General features: G+C 37.3%; 1 long non-coding RNA gene across 1 annotated transcript; it reads left to right on the top strand.

Annotated features, from left to right (window-relative positions):
- Positions 1 to 2,536: 2,536 nt before the first annotated feature.
- On the top strand, positions 2,537 to 4,571 carry LOC117516249. Its single transcript, XR_004562342.1, has 4 exons — positions 2,537 to 2,548; positions 2,586 to 2,678; positions 2,787 to 3,939; positions 4,026 to 4,571. It is a non-coding gene; the product is annotated as an uncharacterized LOC117516249 (long non-coding RNA).
- Positions 4,572 to 6,000: the final 1,429 nt, after the last annotated feature.

The raw sequence follows: 6,000 nt of genomic DNA, 5'->3' as shown, positions 1-6,000 counted from the left end.
AATTTCATACATTTTGGAATAAGGGTGTAACGTGGAAAAGGCAAAGTGGCCTGTGAATACTTTCTGGATGCACTGTACTTTCTGTATTAATGGTTCATTTGGCTGCAGCTTCAGTCCACCAGGCCAAGCGTGACTCATCTCTGCTCCCGCTGCAGCATTCCACCGTTTCCCACATTGCGATGTCCATTATCCCAGGAAACATTCCTCCTAAATCTGTCCAGATGGGCCTGCTGTGCACCTCAGTGCTGTTCATACCTCAGCACAAAACAACAGCACCATAATGGAAGCAACAGAGCAGTCAACAGTCTGAGCTAAATGAGGGTTATAAACAAGATAACTATTAAGATAGCCGCTGAGATCTACAGTGCAATGGCAAGTTTTTCCCCAGTGAAAGCTGGTATTCCTCAGGGATGTGTTCTAGATCCTACACTGGTCTATGGTTGAGTTGCTTTTGTGCATGAGGACAGCTTGCCTAACCTTTAAAAAAACAAAAAAAAAAACAGATGTGAACCGTCAAATCATCACAAAAACTCTTAAGTAGTCATGTGTATACGTGACCAAACAACAGGAAGGCGCAATCTGCTTGGTTTCTCCAATTTTATTTGTGCAAAGCAGAAATGTACATTTACAGACAAGTTAATTTCAAAGACGCAGCTGCCCAGTGCATTAATACATCACAATGCAAAGCAGTTCAACCCTAAAACCAGTTTAAGAGTAACATTTTAGGAACATGTATGCATTCAGTACAGCTGCTCAAACTGCATAACTGTCAGTCACACTGAAGGCTCACGTGGCTCCTGATGCAAAACAGGGTGCTTTAATTTAAAAAGTCTTAAAGTTAGTGTTTAGCTTGAGTATATTTTCATAAGCATTTAAAATTTCAGACTATGATTTTCTTTTCTTTTTGTTATAATTGTTCTTTAGTTGGTAGAAATTAGGGCTTTAGGGCAATTCTACAGTACCAAAATTAAAATGATAGCAAAATCTTGCCATATTGCAGCTTACAATTAATAATTTGCTCTGATTGTAATTCTGTTACTGTAGAATTGCCCTTATGTTGAAGAACTGTTTTTCATATTTCGTTTGGTTTAAAGTGTATTTAACATAAATGGGTGGAACGCACAAATGTAAAAGTCAAGTTAGTTTTTAGCAAATATACAGTAAAAAAAAACAAAAAAAACAACAACAAAATAGACTCGGGTAAATAATTAATGTTAGGGTTAGGGCAAATGATTACAAAAAGAAAGAACTTTCTGAATGAGAAAAATACAAATTCAACATACGCAAGTAGCTCAAAATGAAAGTCAATAACACTGATTCTGAACAAATGAAAGGACAGTATAAAAGACTGATGCACCAGCAATGCCTTTTTCCCCCTCTGGTGATAGCAGTTCTAAGATATATTTGGAAAACCAGTCAGCACTGTTTGTGTGATTCACTGGAATTAATGTTAAATGACGTTAATCAGCAAAATTCAGCAGCGCTACAGGTACATAGTTATTCCCATTGTGTCTCTCAAACTTAAAAATATACACATGCAAAGAAAATATTAAAGAAATTTAAAATAAGATCCAACTGAATACAAAATTGCAGTAAAGCAACAGCTCGACAAATCCAAAATACTGTAAAATTAAAAAAGCAGATTACATGTACATACTTTCTTCTGTCCACAGACAAAAAGTGCTACTGTAGACATTCAAACATTACATCCGCAGATCACATGATCAAAAAAATTATCATTTTCATTCTCCATCCTGCTCCCCATCCTTAGTGGATTTCCATGTTTAGTCAGTTGCCTTAACACCATAAATCTAGTAATCATTGACTTCACACAACTAAATGTTGTTCAATATTATTTTAAATAAGAATGTATAATAATGTGACTTAGCACTGCTGATTTTTGTTATTGGGTTTTCAGTGAATACTGGTTGCCAGATACTGAAAATGTCTTAGACTTAGTCAATTTTCTCCTATTTCCATGTAATAAATATTAAAAATTATCACAACAAAAACCCCATAATATCATCAATTATACTTCCATCATAGCTAGTGGGCTAGTTGATGATACTACTTGGTATGAGACTACTTAAAGGGTCTAGTTAGTGTCGGGCTGATGGATAATGGGACTATTTGGTAATGTTGCTGTAGTTGGTATTGGGGCTACTTGGTAATGGCACTACCAAGTAACGGGGTGATTGGTGTGGGCAGTGTTGCCACAGTTACTTTGAAAAGTTACTTTATGCAGTTCCTTAATTAGCAGCTTTATGCAATTACATCATTAGGAGCTGCTGACAACTTGCAACTAATAAGTAATGTAACTAATAAGGTAACTAGTAATCTAACTCGGTTACTCTTAAGACTGAGCAATCAGCAAAGTAACTAATAGTTACTTTTCTGCGTACTCAATCTTAAGAATAACCGAGTTAAATTTCTTGTTACTTTATTAGCTACATTCAGCAGCTGCCAACAAGTTGTCTGCAGCTGCTAATGAAGTAACTGTATAAAGTAACTTTTTAAAGTTACTTTGGCAACACCGGGTGTGGGGCTAGTTTACAACAGGATTACTTGGGAATGGGGCTAGTAAGTGTGGGGCTACCGGGTAATGAGGTCTGTATATGATTGGGCTAGTTGGTAATGGTGCTAGTTTGTGTGGGGCGAGTTGGTAACTGGGCTACTGGGTAATGGGGTCAGTTGGTAATGGTGGTACTTGGTTGGGGCGACTTGGTAACGGGGTAATTGGTAATGGTGCTAGTTGGTGTGGGGCACATTGGTACCTGGACTACTAGGTAATGGGGACAGTTGGTAATGGTAGTACTTGGTTGGGGGGGTTGGTAACAGAGTAATGGTACTAGTTTGTGTGGGCTCATTGGTAACTGGGCTACTGGGTAATGGGGTCAGTTGGTAATATTGGCACTTGGTTGGGTCGAGCTGGTAACAGCGTAATTGCTAATAGTGTTAGTTTGTGTGGGGCTCATTGGTAACAGGGCTACTGAGTAATTTGGTCAGTTAGTAATGGTTAGTTAGTAACACGGCACAGTGTGTGTCTTTGTTATCTCCACAGTATCCCAACTACATTTTATGTCAATAATTCAATAATCTTCATAATTTCAGTATGTTCTTTCAGTCGGTCTCATAAGTCTTTTTAATGAAGCAAAAAACTAAGATGCTAGTTTGTCACAAAAAAGTAATCATTTAACTAAAAAAGGCAACACTGACTCTTTATTTTTAACAAATGTGAGTGGGCTAAAAAGAAAAACGATTCAATTTTCTAAGTATCAATGTTGTCTTTAAAGGTTAAGTGACTGATTGACAGGAAGTATCATCTCTTTAAAAGGTCCGTTTTGCTAACGATGATTATTGCTAGTGCTGAGGCTTGTACCCAGAACTGAGTGACTAGCATCCAATTTACCAAATTATTGTTTGGGAATTGTTGATGGTGATGATGAAAAGGCAAAAGAACATTTGCTGTAACTTTTCATGTACTTATTACACGTTTTGAATGCTATCATTAATGAAATTGTGTTGTTAATTGCGTACTCCAGCTGCAGCTATGGAGCTGCTAATGTTAACTGTAGCCACAGCAAAGTGCCACATGCAAAAACTAACAAAACCTATAGCATCAGTTGAATTGATAGCAAGTGACTGCCCATAATTTTAAACATTTTGGAGGAGGCAGTAAGCATAAAAAGTGAAAGAAAGGCATCTTGCACGGATTCTAGTATCAGCTACTCTTGCTAATGCTAACTGCAGCTGGAGCATAGTGCTATTCATAAGAAGTAATTTAAGGTGTAAGTCATCCAAACTGATCACAAGGGACTTTGAGTTCTTGAGAATCATGCATGTTGCCAGTAGCACTCTCATACAGGTAGTTTTATTTAGCCTAATTTATCAATTCAGTTTTCTTTTGATTCTTGAAAATTCCACTATTTATAAAAGTGTGTGTGTGTGTGGAGGGGGTCCCCAACATTGCAAAATATTTAAAATATTTTAAGATTGAGACTGAAGTTTTAAATTTAAAAGAACAGTTGGGTGTTCATGAAGGGAAAACCCACCCCAACAAACCTTTTAACAGAGATCTGAAAAGAATGATTTAATTATTAAATTGTACTTTAGTCTTACGTCACTGGCAAAGGAATCCCAGGAATTTTTTTTGCTATATCAAGTTCAATTCAATATCAGATTTTGGAAATTGTCTTTTGTATTTATTGTGGTGACAGGCAGCAGTCAACTCCAAGGGCACTGGTGTTCCATCCCGTGTTCATGCCGACACAATATGAGATGCAAGTAAAACATAAAAAAGTTTTGTTTGTCAAAAATTTTAGTCATCTGGTCTTCCCCTCTGATCTGCCAGAGGAATCATTTTTATAATTAAAAGCATAGCGTTAAGGTATTTTTTCTCAGAAGAATATCTTTTTCTTATAACATAATTGTTTTAATCTCTCAGTTTTTCTTCTTTCTATGAATTACTAAAGCTTTCATAATAAAGATATGACTTTAGCATTTATTCAGTGTTTATTTCATTTGTTTTAAGAAAGTGATTTTATGTGACAAAACATACATACATACATATATATATACATATATATACATACATACATACATACATACATACATATATATATACATATATATACATACATACATACATACATACATATATATATACATATATATACATACATACATACATATATATATACATATATATATATATATACATACATACATATATATATACTCAACAAAAATATAAACGCAACACTTTTGGTTTTGCTCCCATTTTGTATGAGATGAACTCAAAGATCTAAAACTTTTTCCACATACACAATATCACCATTTCCCTCAAATATTGTTCACAAACCAGTCTAAATCTGTGATAGTGAGCACTTCTCCTTTGCTGAGATAATCCATCCCACCTCACAGGTGTGCCATATCAAGATGCTGATTAGACACCATGATTAGTGCACAGGTGTGCCTTAGACTGCCCACAATAAAAGGCCACTCTGAAAGGTGCAGTTTTATCACACAGCACAATGCCACAGATGTCGCAAGATTTGAGGGAGCGTGCAATTGGCATGCTGACAGCAGGAATGTCAACCAGAGCTGTTGCTCGTGTATTGAATGTTCATGTCTCTACCATAAGCCATCTCCAAAGGCGTTTCAGAGAATTTGGCAGTACATCCAACCAGCCTCACAACCGCAGACCACGTGTAACCACACCAGCCCAGGACCTCCACATCCTGCATGTTCACCTCCAAGATCGTCTGAGACCAGCCACTCAGACAGCTGCTGGAACAATCGGTTTGCATAACCAAAGAATTTCTGCACAAACTGTCAGAAACCATCTCAGGGAAGCTCATCTGCATGCTTGTCTTCCTCATCGGGGTCTCGACCTGACTCCAGTTCGTTGTCGTAACCGATTTGAGTGGGCAAATGCTCACATTCACTGGCATTTGGCACGTTGGACAGGTGTTCTCTTCACGGATAATGCGAAGGAGATGTGTTGCACTGCATGAGGCAAATGGTGGTCACACCAGATACTGACTGGTATCCCCCCCCAATAAAACAAAACTGCACCTTTCAGAGTGGCCTTTTATTGTGGGCAGTCTAAGGCACACCTGTGCACTAATCATGGTGTCTAATCAGCATCTTGATATGGCACACCTGTGAGGTGGGATGGATTATCTCAGCAAAGGAGAAGTACTCACTATCACAGATTTCGACTGGTTTGTGAACAATATTTGAGAGAAATGGTGATATTGTGTATGTGGAAAAAGTTTTAGATCTTTGAGTTCATCTCATACAAAATGGGAGCAAAACCAAAAGTGTTGCGTTTATATTTTTGTTGAGTGTATATATATATGTGTGTTCACAATTAGCAACAAACCTTAAACTCAGTAGTTTAGCTGATTAGTGCGGTGCAACGGTATAGTGGTTAGCATTGTAACCTCACAGCAACAAGATTCTAGGTTCGCATGTGACCTGGAGCATTTCTGAGTC

This window comes from Thalassophryne amazonica, chromosome 8 (genome assembly GCF_902500255.1).
Source record: "Thalassophryne amazonica chromosome 8, fThaAma1.1, whole genome shotgun sequence".
NCBI classification, from domain to species: Eukaryota; Metazoa; Chordata; class Actinopteri; order Batrachoidiformes; family Batrachoididae; genus Thalassophryne; species Thalassophryne amazonica.
Note: the sequence above shows the minus strand (reverse complement) of the source record. Positions and strands in the feature narration are given on the sequence as shown.